Source organism: Oenanthe melanoleuca, chromosome 8 (assembly GCF_029582105.1).
Source record: "Oenanthe melanoleuca isolate GR-GAL-2019-014 chromosome 8, OMel1.0, whole genome shotgun sequence".
In the NCBI taxonomy this organism is placed as follows: Eukaryota; Metazoa; Chordata; class Aves; order Passeriformes; family Muscicapidae; genus Oenanthe; species Oenanthe melanoleuca.
In genome coordinates, this window is record NC_079342.1 from 12,812,147 (window position 1) to 12,829,127 (window position 16,981).

The following is a 16,981-nucleotide window of genomic DNA, read 5'->3' on the forward strand; positions in this document are numbered from 1 at the left end:
TAAAATCAAATCATGTAAGGACATCTCAGCCAGAAAAAGCCATAAAGCTAGATGAGGAAAGAAAAAAAAATTCTCCAAATATGTACAGCTTAAGTTACAAAACTATAAGAAAATAAAGCAAAATTGAAAAGGGCAAAGGAGACAAAATGTAAACACAAATTTTTATACACTGTGTAATACAGAGTGAATGTAATTTTGACATTCTGGTATCATGGACTGCCAATAAAGTTCAGAAAAGAAAGATATCTCCAGAATTATGGCAATGCTGCTCTCTCATATCAAAGCTGGCTACAAGATCTATGTTTGTGGTTGCTCAGTCTAACTGCCTGCTTGGAAACTAAGCAAGGAGAAATAATATCCTGAATAATTGTATTTAAAGTGTCCAGAAAGATCATGAATCTTCAGAACCACCTTTGGAAATGAAACCCTTTTAGTGGGAGCCCACAACCACACCCCTCAGTGCAATGAGTGCTCGTGGCAGCTGAGATTCCCCCAGACCTGCTGCACTCAGGCCTTCTGCAGGATGTTAAGGAAGCAATTGTAACACATCACTAAGTTGATTTCATGCCTTTGAAAAATCTCCTCCTCAACACAAATAGTCTATCACTGCCAGCTGAACACATTTAACTTTTGAATTAATATTATTTTTCAGAGGTCAGACATGTGACAGTAACAAGCCATGTATTTCAGGTCTGCATCTGAATTTCCCCAGAGCCTGGTCCTGTTTAAATACGAGTAACAGCCTCTGGCTCATGGCTAATGCAAAACTTCTGTTCTCTGGACTCCTTCAAGGCTCTGCCCATGGCTGCCTTCCCCACACAGGTGTGGGGAGACACATCCACTCAGTGCCCTCTCTCACAGTACACACTGCTTAGCAGGTCAGGCAGACCCAAAGCCAGGATGTAGGAATGATGGCAGTCATTTCCCTCCCATTTTGTCCCCAGCCCAAAGACTGCCAGGTGTTTCAGGGGAACAGAGGAAGACAAACATGTCTCCACTCTAGGGATGGTGTATTTTTTATTACATTACAATTGCATGAAATACCAAACCAGCACTCTGTACAGTAACCTTTGGTGGTCATACAGATCTAGGATGTTCAGAAGGATTTCAGGAAGCACAATTTCTGGAGAGACATGCATCTAAAGATGCTTGGGCTCTGCTTTTTTGCTAGACACAAGTAACATGTCTACCCCACCACTCCAGTCCTTGTGACTCCAGCAGCCACTGGTCACTTTGAGTGAGCTTTGGGACAGGTCTGGTCTGTGAGTGGTTCCACAGCTGAGCTCCCTTTATAAGGGAAGTCAGAGATTTCTGCAGCACAGTTTCACAGCGAGCCTGCTGTCACCAATTAACAATACCAACTAATATTGCATAAACATTGACATTAGCTTTCCCCAAGCAATAATGCCATAAATCCTCCTCCTCTGCTGTGAACTGCTGAGAGGATTTGAGGGACACAGTCTCCCTCTCCAGACCTACCTCCAACTGCACACAGCAATTTCTGTGATTCTTTTTCTGTCTCTTAGCACAGGTGGGGTTCAGATCTTCTGTCAGTTAAATTTTATTTTCCAGCCTGTTTAGTAATTCAGATAGTGTTTTGGTTCACTTGGCTGGCACAGAGTATTTTCACCACACCCTTGTCTCTTCAGACAAACAACATCTTTTCTAACCGCTGGCAGAGCCAAACCTAGTGAGTAAGAAGGAACAGTAGTTAAGGCATAATAAATAAAGCCACCCTGAAGAAATACCTACACAAAGCAAGATGAATGGGCATCAACTACCTGGACAGTGTTGTTTCTAAACCAGGGAGGAATAAATCAGACATGTCAGGAGCACTAGGATACCTGACAAACAGGGAACGACGTTTCTTGAAATTGTAGTTTTATCTCTGCTTATTTGGATCAAACACTTGTAATAGTTGTGGATTAATTTCCTTCCCATAGTCAAAACAATAAAAGCCAGGCACCATTTTATTAATTTCCAAACCAGCGTCAGATAAGCAGAATTGCATTTAAAAAAGTAAACACCCTGCCATAGAATTGGAGGATATGTAAGCATTTGGGGTTTTTTTCCTGTGTCTATAAATGGGGGAGGGTTTTAACATTATGAATAGATTTCATTTTGTACGTTGTGCTACAAAGCACTGATAAGGCCACGGGAAAGCAGCAGAGATTGAGGCAGAGCAGGAAGAAATACCACCCATATTAGGAGACAGCCACTTACTTAGTGGCTCCCATTTGAATAAAGATGCCATTGTTCAGCCAGAAGAATGCACATATTCACAGGCCCTGCACAGAATAGCTCAGTGTATCTAGAACTCCAGAAGTGTCCAAATTACAGCCGCAGGGCCAAAACTGCCCTTGAGTCTCTCTGAAGAATGACCCTCTGCTTAATTAATCAGTGCTTTAACTGTGAGTGATCCCAGGACACACTTTTCTCAGGCCTTTTTCTTAGCCCTGCTTGTTCAGAACAAACCTTTAAATGTTCTCTGAGTGATTTTTGACCATTTTTTCCCCTTTCAAGATTATTATTTCCTGTTTTACTGTGAAAGCTCATTAGAAACGAAGACCAGAATCTAGATGATCTCAGTCCAGTTTACTTGGATAGGAAATGACTGACTCGGGATGGAGAGACACTGGCTCCCTTTCAAGGCCTCCCACAAAAGATTAAGACCACAGACTCCCAGAATATTGCAACTGCAATTTTCTTTCCATATATTAAGTGCACAGACTCCCAGAATATTGCTACTGCAATTTTCTTGCCATATTACACATAAGAATTATAGCAGGGCTGATGAGCTTGTAAGTGCCATTCTGTCAGTTGTCTTTGATCCCATTGCCATAACTCCAGCTGTTGTGCATGGGATCTACCAAGATCCCTTTCCCATTTACTCTACATGAGACAAGTTTGAATTTTCAGCACTGAGTACTCCTTGCTGTCAAAGGCCAGGTTGTCTGGATTCTCATACAGCTTTTTTTCTTTCCTATCTGGAATAGAAAAGGAATTTGATAGCATTGAGAAATGCATGAAGGCAATGAAAATCATCATGCAAAATTTCTCTCCAAATGGGACTCCATCTTGTCCACCTAGCTTTGATGATAAAATTCCTACTATTCTAACTGAAGTTAAACAAGGAAAGACAAAGGTTTTGCTTAAAATGAAAATAGCAGTATCTTTTTTTTTTTTTTTAACAGTGATCTTTACTGTGAAAACCAAACTAATTTTGACCATATTTATAAACTTGCAACAAAATATACAAACTAAAAAATGTTAAGACTTAAAAAAACTTAGCCTGAGTGTTTTGAAAAGCTATAGTGATAATATAATCTGCAGCTGGGGAAGCTGGAGCCATACTGTTTGATAGGCCCTATCTTATGATATCCAATATTAAGCTAAGTAAAATGATATGACCGGATGGCCTAACTAAATTTAGTAGTCTGGTGAATTGCCACTCTACTAAATTTAGTCGGCCCATAATGGGCATTGGATATCTAGAGCCCAAATGATAAAATCTCTCTTGCTTTTTTAGGCTCCCAGCAAATGCACAATATACCATGTTGCACAATTAAGAAATAAGAAGATCTGCAAGGGAAAGCATGAGAAGGGGGGACCCAAGACCTTAAGGAACACAGAAGGAATGAGGATGTGTCAATCCACTGCCTCATGCTCAACATCACCCACAGCAGAGCAGGGCCATGGGTGCTCCCCAGATATGTGACCTGAAGGAGAGGAGGATGAGGAGCAGGTGGAAGGGGTGGAGGAGAAAAAGTCTCTAGGCAGCCTAATCCTCCCCACTATAGAGGTTCCAGTCCAAATGTAACTTCATGTGGGAGCCATGGGAAGAAGACTGGTTACAAGTGGCAGCTGGGCTTTCTGAGCCTTGCTGCTCTTACAGAACATATGCTGGCTCTGGTTTCATACCATTCCTTTTACACTTTCCATTTTGAGCTCTGTAATCCTGATAATAGACAGGGAAGTACATTTCTGCATAGATTTCCATGCATCTGTGAGCCAGCTTTACAGCTATGAAAACTGCTAAGTCACTTTTCTCAAAACCATATTTGAGGTGTTACTTACACATTTCCTGCTGTTTAGGGGATTTCTTCTCATTCCATGTGTGTTTTGACCTCTCTACTGGTGTGAAACCATGTAGGACACATTTTTTTTATTAAATGTGAAATATAACAAGGCTAGAAGCTTTTAAAAATTCTGCTATTCACAAGTAGAAAATAGTAATTGGACATGAAAAGGAATCACCATAACATTATTCTTAAAGAGTTGCATTCTTCTGTCATCATATGAAAATCTATTGGATGCCCCATTCAACTCAGTGATGCTTTTTAATAACAGACAAGAAATAGTGCCCTTGTTCTCACTTCAGTTCCTAGTGCAGCAACAGAGACACAGACATGATGTTCAGGAGGTTCTGCAGACCTAGCTTTATATTGAAGGTTGAATATCATAAACTGTAAGTGAGCTTTGATCCCCTCCCTAGAACAGGCAAATTTAACCTGTCTGAAGTTCTGTAAGCATCATTCTCTGCAAGGAGCAATTTTATTGATCATAGCTGGGTGTACATGTTCAACAGTCAGAGACTGGCTTTAAAATAATCAGTACAGAAACTCCTTTTTCCTTAATCATTTACACTAAAAGTGAACAAATAGCACCTTGGAAAAATGTTTTGTCCTTTTGGCAGGGGAGGATGGGAAGCTTCTAAAGTAATAGCTGAGAAGTAGGTATGAAAATAAGATCACTACAGCTATTGTCTCTATGTTCTACATCTATATAGGCACAGAGTTTTAGAAATGAGAAAGAGGAGGGGCAGGGTCTCAAAATTCAGAGCATTTTGTTCATTTGTGACATCCCAGTTTTCAGTCAGAATTTGCTCCCTTTCAAGATTTTAAAGTCTGAATTCCCAGTAAATGGTTGTGGCAAATGAGATCACTGTCTCTGAATTCCCTCTTCAGAACTTTTGGAAAGCTTTGCCATTTGATCCCAGCTGCATTTGGAGGCTATGCAGGGCTCAAACACACAGGACTATCCAGATATCATGAAGTGCACCCCTATCAATGCTCCCATTGAGGTGCCAGCCCACGCCTGCCTCAGAGGGGCTGTCACAGAGGAAACCTATCAGCCACCTGGGAATCTAACCAGTGTCTAAATACATCAGGAACCAGGGTGTCCTAGTTCTGCTGCTCACACAGTAACTTGTTTTTCTTTTTATAATTATGTCTTAATCATTCTTTATGCTGAAATAATCATAACATATTTACAACCAGACTCTATTTTAATTTTTGTCTTCAGATCACTTTCTATGTGGCCTCATACTGCCATTCTCAGCCCAAATGACATCCTTCCTATCAAAGCCAATTTGGATTTATTTTCTCAAACACAAGTTTGCAAGGTATTTCTGTCAAATGATTTACTCAAGTTCAGATGTTGCAAACAGATCTGCTGGTGTAAAGAGGCAGAGCAGCAATTCTGGATCTGACCAGCAGGTATTGGGTTTCTCATTGGTGTATATTGAAACTCTATAATGGTACCTCATTTGTGTAGCATGGCTTCATAACCCAAAAATTGTGATGCTTGGCTTTGTAACCCAACAGACATGTTGCTTGCCTGCTCACTCCTGTTGTGCTTCTTGCTTTGAGTACAGATGAGTACTTACTGGCAGATAATCACTGGCATCCTTTTTCCAAACATCATTAGCTTTTTTTTGAGGCTGCTGTTGCTTTTCTTTTTCCTGATATGACTTTTTCCTCATATTTGCCATGGGTAAATATTTGGAAAAATCCATTAGCTTCTCATTGTTCTTTAGATGAGCTTCATCTAGAATTGTTCATTTACACATATTCGTGTTTTACAAGTTCTTTCCCCCTCACTTTTTAATCAAACCCCTGTTTTCACAAGGCTTCAACTTCTTCCTAATTGTCAGTCCTTATTTTTCTTCAGGACTGATTTTTTTCCTTTTAAAAAAAAGCAGCTCTGATGCTCATCCATTTTAAAATCATAATTAACTTAATCTCCTTCCTCATTTGCTAATGGGTCTATTTTCTCTCCAGTATTTCCTTTTTCCCTGGTAGACTCATAAAGTCTCTCTTGTTTCTCTTATCCCCTTTGGCTAACTTTAACTCATTCTGCCTTAAGCTGGGGAAAGGGAGACCTCCACAACACAGTGCTCACAAGTTCCACACCATTTTATACTTTGAAAGTCTTTTGCAGACGTCAACTCATTAACTCTCATAACATGCCAGAGAGGCAGAGAAGTATTTATAGCTTTATTTTGATAAGGAAAGGGAGGGGGAGGTCTTGTATAATTGATGCTGACTGCAGAGGGGCAGCTCCAAGGGCCAAAACTCCTGTCCATGTGTCCAGGCAAGTAGACAATGAAGCTGGTGCTGGGCACAGCACCATCAACTGCAAAGCTAGAAAGCTGAGCTCAGGGGAGGAAGTGGAAACCTTGCTTTCAGCTGCCTTTATTTCGGTTTATTTTCTAGGTGAAGATTCCACAGAGGTCACCCACCTAAGCTTCTGTTCAGTTCTGCTGGTCAGATGTTCCTCCACAATATCAGTACATCTGGCCAAAAAACACCAAGGGTGAAAGCAGTGCAATTGTATGCCTAGAGGATATTTTTTAAAAAGTTGTCTCTTTATACAAATGCCCAACAAACATCTTTACTCTTTGATAGCCATTACTCTTAGAAAAACAATTTCAAAACTATATGCTCAAGGTGCTTGAATTAAGATTTACCTAGCCCATTTCACACAGGGGCTTATCATGGGCTAGGATTATTTTTGCATGCAATTATGCCAGCCCGGGCTTTCTGTAATTTCCTTTAGTTTCATTATACCCACACAGCACTGTGAGTACAGGATTTTCACTGTTTCTTAGCATGTAGTCCATGGATCACTGGTGGGCTATGAGAAATCAGGAAGTGGTGTATGAAACAACTTCACAATTTCCAAGGAAGACCAAGAGCCTAAGCCATGCAGGCATATCCCACAGTGTAAAGAGGGTGGAATCAGATTAAAAAATGAACAATCAAACCTATCTGAATTTTTTGTTGGTTTGCAAATGAAAAGCATTGTGGTTAGGCACACAGCACAGCCTGGGGATATTTTTGTCATGATCTTAAACAGTGGTTAAACACTGCTTTGTATGTCTGGAAATCTAAAAAGTTAAATGATTTTCATGAGACTTTACTTCTAAGCTTCATCACCCATGCTTGAATAGTGGCGCATCACAGCACTGACCCTGGAGCTTACTGCAATCCTGCCCCAATTGCTGACCACAGGGATCCTGACTGAGCTCTCTGAGGAGTCCTCCCCCTTCCCATTCTGTCCTCATTGCCCACCATGCCTCTCTTTCACAGGCACAGCCCCTGCCCAGGGGCTTCCAGAGGGCAAAGCTGGTGCCATGCTGCAATTTAAGGGGCTGTCAGACAAATGGGAGACAGATCTGTGATCTTCCTCTCTCCTGGGGTACTTTCCAGGGTGGAAGGTGAGATGTGATGATCTAGTTCCTTCATCCCTAGTGCCTTTTAAAGAAAATGGTCCACTTTATGTCCTGGATCTCCACTTGTATTTGTGTGGCTGTATGTAGGGGAATGCATGGGAAGCATCCAAGCCATAAAAGCGACTTGCAGGAGAGGCTCAGCACTCACAAATTGTGCTGGCCAACTACCCAGTTCCGATGTTTATGGAGGTTTCTTTCTGAGGGCTGAAAGTTTGCATCTGTGCTTCTAGTTCAAGTCCTCTCACAAATTTGAACAAAGAGCTTGTAAAGTTTAGCATCTTCCAAATTGCCCCATATAAGTCACTACTGAAACCACATCCAAATGGCTCCCCCCCCCGCCCGCCATACCTTCCACAGAAATGACCTAAACTTTGTCAGGTTCACATGTCCCTAGAGATGATCTCATTTCACTGCTTCAAAAGAGCTTTGGTCTGCACAGCCTGTAGCAGCAAATTTACACTTCAAAAAGCAGACAGCTTTTTCCACATCTTATTCACTTAATGGGTGAGAATGTAAAATTAGTTCCGTTGCTGATGAGGACCTTGAGCCAAATGAAAAGTGTTCATTTGTCAGCACAGACTTACAGCCTAAAACATGATTATATAGCTAATCCAATAATGGGTTTTGATGCTGAGCATTTATTTATATACAGAATGTCTTGTTATCTGTTGATAATCAGGCTCTGCAATTTACTCTCTTTTGTGTCATTAGCCATAGCAACATCTTCCAGACATATTACATTTGTGTGTCAACATACAAACACACACAAAATCTTCCTGACCAAAATGCTGTCTTTGCCTATTTTCCATGAAAGAGCACTGGAATTTGAGCTTTTTGTAGTTTAAAATATTAGTAGGAAATTAATCATTTTTGACTGAGAACCTCTCTGCATCTTATAAGTCTTAATAGGTTAAAATTTGAAACATAAGTTTCCTTTCCTTTCCTTTCCTTTCCTTTCCTTTCCTTTCCTTTCCTTTCCTTTCCTTTCCTTTCCTTTCCTTTCCTTTCCTTTCCTTTCCTTTCCTTTCCTTTCCTTTCCTTTCCTTTCCTTTCCTTTCCTTTCCTTTCCTTTCCTTTCCTTTCCTTTCCTTTCCTTTCCTTTCCTTTCCTTTCCTTTCCTTTCCTTTCCTTTCCTTTCCTTTCCTTTCCTTTCCTTTCCTTTCCTTTCCTTTCCTTATCATCATATGAACAGATTTATTATCTTTTTTTCCTGATGTGAATGTCAGTACCTAATAGTCTCAGGTATAAATTTGTGTACCTTAAATGGTCCCTTTCCTGAAGTATTCCATGTCCTAACATTAGAGGCTGCATTAGAGTTTGCTAACTACACAGACACCATTATTTGATGGCTGAACAGATCCACCTTTTATAGAAAAATAAGTAAAACATGTTAAGGTCAATATCAGGCATTGATCCTACATCAGGTACATTAAAATCAATCAGAAAACCAGAAAGTTGTTTTTGTATCCTTTTTCAACTTTCTGACTAATTGCTGTTGCTACCTGCTACTCCTGCGGTTGTGTGCATGACTGTAATTAACACTGTAGTACTGAGACAGTTTACTACTCATTTAAATACAGAATACATAAAATTCAAATATTTAAAATAGGAAGACATTTTAATAGCTATGCTACAGTAACATTTACCAGCTATTTAAAAAAAAAAAAAAAAAAAAAAAAAAAAGTCTGTGGGAAAGTAAAATCAGTCCAGTATTAAACTGGGAGTTAATTGCAAATGTGGGGCACACCTGCATACTCTGTGAACAATCCTACAACACCACACAAAGCAATTTCTGTGCTAAAGGATAGCTCTGCCTGCAGAAACACCCAGGAACTCCTCTGGAGGTTATATGAAGTCTTTTCTAAATTTGGCAGTCAGGAACAATTTAAAAGTAGTCATTAAGTAAAATTTACCTCAATGGATACTGCAAATCAAGGGTGCAGGTAGACGATGCATGAGCCAAACTCGAGCTGTGCCACTGCCTCTCCTGGAAGCAGGATCAGGCCTCCCTGTGTGCTTTTGTTTAGCTGAAATTTAGTCTACAATAAATACTTATATATGGCTGCAACATGATGTTTTATTGGGCTGCACTAGTTTACTAAAAACAGCAGGCTGGTAATAGCAGTGCTTGTGGTTCTGCCTGTAATTCATTTGTGGATGGTAATGCACAGGGAGAGATATGATACAAGATAATAAGGCAAATTAAAAAAAACTACTAAACTCAGTACTGGCAATATACAGTATATTAGGACCATGTTCAGACAGGCTGATTCTTTGGATATTTTTATGTTTTGTTTTACCTCGGCAAGGTAATTCATTAGATATTCGCTTGGGTAAAGAATAAATGAATATAGCATACATTATATCCTCACTTTAGCTGCAGAAACAAATCTTTCCTGTACCTGCCAATGTAATCTTCAGAGTTTTTGCTATATAAAACACCTCAAGAAAAATGCACCTTGGTAAGATTTACACTTTATTACTCTAATGATTCTACAAACACTGCCACAATGTGATGAAAGGCAAAGCAGTCCTGATCTGATTGAGAGCTAATAAAAATCAGTACTGAAAACTGAAAATAGCACCCTTATCATCTTTCTTTCATTTAGACCTGATTACTAGGGGATTATAATGCAATCACAGCTATGTGTGAGAGGTAGCTATGGGAACCAGTTTTAACTGTTTATCTAGCCAAAGATCTTAATTTAAGTTTGAACACTCTGATTCATTTATATGTAAGACACCAAGGAGACAAAATGCAGAAGAAACAGATGCTCACTTGTTCTTTCCATTTAACTTCATAAGCTACCAGCCAATTTGTCTTTCAGGGACAAAATTAATTTCTGATGACAATGTGAGCAAGTAATAAACTAGGAGTTCCTGTCCTGGGAAACTTGTTAAGGCCATGTAATGTTCTGGAGTTATTTAGAAAAAAACAATTTGCTCATAGACTTGCAGGGACATCTGTAACAGAGTTTTCTTTGTCCCTGTGCTGTTACTCATTTCTCGGGGCTTTATGACACCTTTTCCAGAGGCTGATTTGAAAAAGTTCAAAAGGAAATATATTGCCCATTATTTCTTTCCTTTGGGGTATTTTCTTTTTCTTAGACTGTTCCCTTTTTTTCCCCTTCATATTCACAAATCATGCAAACCTCAACCCACTTGCTTTGCTACTTTCACACAGCCAGAAAAATCAACCAACAGCCAAGAGATCTACAAAATTAATCAAAAATTATCTGAGGAAAAGAGTTTGTTGGTAATTTTGAGGTAAGTACACACCTGAAAATATGTGACAGAGCAGTATGACAAAGTCTGTGGTACATGGAAGGAGCTTTGCCCATTAATGCTGTAAACTCTGCTATGTTACCATCATGAGCAGGGGAAAAAATATCAAAATGAGGCAGTGAGAGAGCAAAAGAGAGAGAGAGATCTCACCTCCTAAGAGCTTGCATTTTCAATATGGGCTGTGTGTACACAGTCCTGCATCACTTAACCAAAATGTTCTCCATCTTTCAGTATCTTTGCTGCCACTATTTCCCCATTTCAGTATTTATTTCGCATGTACAATTCTTTACTCTGGTAATACTTTTCTATCATTTGGCTCATTTACTGGGGTTTTATCCTCCCCTGGCAGGCCCTCCACATCTCAGGTTTTCTCTTAGGTAAATTCCTACAGTGTAATGTCTGTCCATTAGCACATTTAAAATCACTTCTGCTGTGCTTAACACTCATTTATAGCTTATGTGCTTCACATGAAATGTTCCTTTTCCAGCAGTTCTTTTGAAGAAAGTTTAAAGTAAGTTGCAAAATGTTTCTTTTTCATCTAAACAGGGAAATGAATTTGAGAAAGGAAGAGAAGAGCCTGAAGGTTTAGCTCTTTCAAAATTTAAACAGAATTCAAAACACTGTTGGAACACATCTGTCAGAGAAAGCATGAGAGCACCTGCATTTTAAGAATGAATCTCATCCCTAACTCCCTCTTTGATAATAGCTTGCATGAACAGCACCTTTAAACCACATCAATCCCAGATGCTTTCCATCCATCCAGTTATTACTTCCCTTAGCACTGAAGTGCAGCTACCTCTAGACTGAAGCTTCTCAGTGATGTGCAGCCTACTGTACAGCACCCCAGCTCAAAACAAGAGGTCATTAAACCTATTCAGCTGAAATTATAAAACAAGGGGAATTTTAAACAAGAAATTCAAACCCCAGGTTGGCCAGGATAATGCACAGAGCAGTATTAACTCTTGATTTAAAGGCCAGATGGTTTCAAACACAAATAATAAGAATGAACTTTGAATAGGAAAAAAACTAAGAATTCAATGAAAATTATAAACTACCATGGTTCTGTTTGCTTTTACATAGCAGGATCTCAGCAGCCCCCTGCCTGAGCACACAGGCCATGGCTTGCTCTGTACCTGCAGTGAAGAGTGCAGCACAGCTCAGCTGTTTCCCACTGCTCTGCTTTACCTTCAGTTAGTTTTCAGTGGTCAAGACAGAGCTTCTAGACACAGCCACCCAAATGTGGTGGCTTGGCCATTAGCTCTGATAAGGGTGTCACTGGTAAGGACCACTGCAAACTCCGGGCAGTGGGACCCATAGAAAATTTAATTTCATTGCTTGAACAGCTATTTCTTTTCATATCATCTTTGCCACACAGCTTTGAAGGATTTTATGCAAAGGCAGGATACGTACTGAGGCCACACAGATGAAAACAGAGCGTTGACTCATGTTTCAAGAACACAGAGTAAGAAAAGTTCACACACTTTAGAAAGAAAAACCACAACACTTTGCAAATTAAATTAGTTCTTGGGAGAGATGAGATCAGTCAGTGCTCTGGCATCCTCTTTCACAGGCATCTGCAGCAGGGACATAAGAGCAGAGCAATGTTCCTTTAGGGGGATGCTGATGAAATTTCCCACCAAGACACTCCACAGGTTTGGGACATATTGATTACCAAGGCAAATTCAATGAAAAAGAATGTAAGGATATAAAAGAAAGGCACTGTTGAGAAGGTTTGGGTGGGGGAAGTTTGACTGGTTGTTTGTGGAGCTCTGTGACAATTCTGAAAATTCCTGTTGGCCTGCTGGGAAGCCAGAGTCAAAAAAACTGGGGACAAAAAACAATTGGTTTTCTGGGCTGCAGGTATAGGAAAGAGATGGCTGAGGTAGGCCTACAGTTTGCATAATATTAATCCTCCACAAGACAAAAAAGTTAATTAGCATACAATTAAGGTAGAAAGTATCCTTAGGTTGAAAAAATACCAAACTAATAATGTAGATTAGTCATAAAATGGAAACACTGGAAAAATTGAGCATTTCAGTCCACTTCACCAGTTACTCAGAATCCCTGGCAAACTGACTCAGTAAGAGCAGTTTAAGGTGGGGAAGTGCATAAAGGAGAAGGGTGGAGAGTTGGGGCAATATTGGGAAATCTGTTCCACAGAATCACATCTGCCACTTTATTTCCTGTGAAAGTCTGAGACCTGACAACACTACAGTGCAAAATTTCTTAGTTATATCTTTTAAAACCTTGCAGACCAGGAAGACATTAGTAGAACAATGAAAAACTTGGCATGTAAATAACTCTATAAAGTATTTCCAAAACCAAACAGACATTTTCCACTCTTCCACAAAACTCAATATAATGTAACTTACTACACATTTTAATGCATAAAGTCTTATATAACCTGTCTCCATTTCAATAAAGCTGTAAATTTGGGGGCTGTATATATGGCATGCAATTTTGATTAATAAAGAAGGGGGAATTGCACAGCTGGGCTGGAGTCACATGAGTTAGAGAAAAGAGAGATTCTACAGGCCTCTCTAAAAAGCTCTCATCACAAAGTGAACCTATAACATTGTCTTTATGGTCCTGAGTCCACAAGCCCAGAAGATGACAAGCTTGTTTAGGGTGGGAGATGTTGAAGCAGGATGCCTGCTTCAAGTTTAGTGTTTTACAGATTGTAACCACCATATCCCTGCAAAAACAGAAGCAACATGAGCTCCCTCAGCAGTACACTAGGGTCTAAATTGACAAAAAAAGAAAAAAAGGAAATCTTTCTTTTAGCTCTAAAAGTTAGTGCAAAAAGCATATGTGAGCTACATGTGAGCTGTGTCACTAATACCTCAGTCTTCAGTGAAATGATCCCAGACTGGTTCACCTATGATCTTGGAGAGCCCCAGTTTTCAGAAGATCAACAAGTCAGCAGATGCTCATCCTTTCTGCAGTGCCTCAGTAGAAACCAGATCTTTGTTTTGTGGTGCATAAAGGCTGTGAAACCCATGAAGCTCAGAAATCTCAAGGACTACAAAACAAACCCACTCCTGTGCAGTGCTAATACAGGAAATTCCAGTGTGAGGGAATGCAGCCTCTGTCCAACATACCACAACTAGCAGAAGAATGTGGCTTCCCAGGGAAAAAACTTCTAACTGGTTCCTAATAATTTGACTTTGTGATACAGTGACAAGTCCACTAGTCCATCCAGCCATGGATGTACCTCAGCTGGCCTTGCTGTGAGAGCAGCAGAGCCTGCTGCATGTGCCATGTGGCACCAGGCCCATGGAACACATCAAAAGGGTGATTTGATCTCCTGATGAGCTCAGGGGAGGCAGACAGTACTGTGAAAGCCTCTCCCTTTGTGTGAAATTAGAACTACCCTGAGGCCACCACCTTGTGGAGTCAGTAAAAACCAACACCTATCATATTAATTTAACTAAGTAGAAAACATAAATTGAAGCATATCCTGTACCATGAGAAATAGTCTTCAGTGTCTTCTGCAGCTGGCAAGACTAGCAGTTAGCACACATGAACCTGGGTAATAGTAACCTGACTACTGAGTCCTACAACCCAAAGCATGGACAGCATACTTGGCCTTCAGAGATAACTGTTCTGGAAATGCTGAGGGAAAAAACAGGAAAAGATGAGAACTGGACCCTGAACCTGGCATAGCTCCAGCTTAGGGCCTGCCATTCTCATCTTTCCTCTGATAAACAGGTGGCAAAGGAATGCAAAAGACACAAACTTGGGTGTGAGAGTCCCTCTGAAGTGGTCCAGGCACCGTGGCACCATGCCCAGGGGCTGGTGTGTATCGGGGTGTAGGTCCCAGAGTCTGCCTTTTCCTTCCCTTCCAGTTCTACCTGCCTCTGTGGCACATGGCAGGGACAGCATGGATGTACCTGCTGCTTTGAATTTTTCACCTGCAACAGTTCCTTACAGTGATGTGCCAACTCAGCTGTAGTAAATCCAGTCTTTTAGGTTTATTAGTTTTGTAAATGTTAGCCAGCTACAACAAAAGCAAAATCCCCTCCCTTTTTACTCAAGGGCTCTCTCCATCACCTAAGTGGAAGCTAACAACCTGAAAGCAACTGTTACCAACATATGAAAGCCTGGTTGTTCCAGCTAGATGAAAGGCACCAGACCTGAGACAAGTATTTTGTCAACCCTCATGGGGAATCTTGCAAAGCCATCTCCCATCCTGTAACCGCTCTGTGGTTAAATAGCAGCTTCAGTTCTCTGATGTTGCAATCCAGCACCTTTCACAGGCATTAAATTCCCTCTAAGTTAATTCTAAGGGGGAAAAAAATGCTTTCTGCTCAGAGATATTTCTATTGCCCAGTTATTTTATATGAATCTGATAACCACTTTCCTGCTACAGAGGTTACATCTTGAATACTTAATGCCAACTCAGAAATTTTTTAGACAAAACAAAAATACATCTAAAACATAACACACACAGTTTAGCTAAGTGTAGAACATTAATGCAAGGCATGATTGTAAAAACAGCAAATAAATTGGAGGAGGGGAGCAGATTCAATGGATATCTCTCAGGGTTAGTACATGCTGTAACTGGTCATTCAGATATTTCTGGTTCTGAAAGTACATTCTTTTTAGCATAAAAATCTCAGGGTTCAACTACTAAAAAAAAATTAGAAAGAAGGAAAGAGTGCAGCCAAAGGATAGCCTTTAACAACCATTTCAAAATGAAATCTAAATATGCTTATATAATAGATAAATATTGGCTTCCAGGGAAGCTTTACAACACTTTAATTCCATCCTGGACTGCAATATATGGAATTGTTTTGAGTTTCCATAAGTGTCCAGAGCTCTCTGCTAAGCACACAAGCTGATATTTTGATTCATATAATAGAAGCTATTTTCCCCTGAAGTAACTCACTGTACCCTTTGGCAACTTTCTGTTTTCCCTCCTGAGCCATATTACTATTTTATTAATAGGACTATACAATAATTATTCTTCTCATATTTTCATCAGCTATTGATAACTCAAATGCCCTATTTTTTGCTACATGGATTCCAACATCTACAGTTAAAAAAAAAAATCAGAAGTTTCTTCCCCCCATTACTTAAAACTCAGCAAACATAATGGTTTGCATATTGGTCACAAGGTTCTCTTTCATGCTCCTCCTCAACAGCAAGTTCTTTGGAAGGTTTTCTTATCCTTCATAGCCAAATCAGCAGTGGCCAGTCCATGGTCTATGGCCCATCACACACACTGCATGCACACATGCAGAATATCTGTAGAATAGACAAATTAAGGCTCAACTATCCCTAACCTAAGGTATTGCAAGATGAGACCTGGTGAGTTGTCTGAATGGTGCAATGACCTACAGAAAGAGCAGGCAATTATATTGCCAGGAACAGATGAGGAAAATGCAACCCTGGATTCAAAATGATCAGACCTAGCTAAGGTTTACAGATTCCTGAGAAGAGTAGGCAGGTACCTGATACCTCCATCTGTATTTTGTCCTTGTTCATATACAAGTGAAATGAGTGAAAAAAAAATCCTGTAAATGGCTAAATCAGTCAACAGCTGTTAACAAGAAACAATATATCAAAAAATGCCTCTTGACACTGTACCTTCAGCCTGGTACATGCAGCCCATTTCTCACTGCTGGTCCCACTGTTGGTTCCAGTCCTTGCAGTGCCCTGTCCTCCACTGCTGGAGGTACTGCTGGGCCTGGAGATCTGGAAAAAATGTGGCCCCAGCTCCTCCCCAGGCAGGCCTGCTCAGTCACTGCTTCCATGGGCAGCACCAGCAACTTAACTCACAAACATCTCTTGAGGAAAGCACAGATGCAGAGTCCTTAGGCTGGTGGGTGCAGCTTGCAGTGACCATGGGCACTGGTGATGACAACCTTTTTACACACACAGACTTGCAATATTAATTTGGGAGCAACAGACAGAAGCAGGGCTGTCAGCCAACAAGTAATATTTTGTAGAGCTGATGCCATATGTCATATATTAAAGATCTTACATCAGCAAAACACATGGTTTAATGCTAAGTCTGAGGGTGTCCCAATGAAGCCAGTTGCACCTCTCATGGTCTTCAAGAGAGCTAGGCAAAGAGCTGCACAAATCGGGTTTAATTATTTTAATATAACTTTTCCTTTATGTTACCATTATTTTCATGCTGCATGTTTAAAGTTGAAGGAAATTACATTAAAA

At 40.2% G+C, this 16,981-nt stretch overlaps 1 long non-coding RNA gene across 8 annotated transcripts in view; it reads right to left on the reverse strand.

Annotated features, from left to right (window-relative positions):
• Positions 1–13,793, reverse strand: part of LOC130256209 (uncharacterized) — a 53,559-nt gene extending 39,766 nt beyond the window's left edge. For all 8 annotated transcript variants that reach the window (XR_008841076.1, XR_008841072.1, XR_008841078.1 and 5 more), the window contains exon 1: positions 13,644–13,793. This is a non-coding gene — a long non-coding RNA (uncharacterized LOC130256209). The remainder of the gene's footprint in view (positions 1–13,643) is intronic.
• Between the last annotated feature and the right edge of the window lie 3,188 nt (positions 13,794–16,981).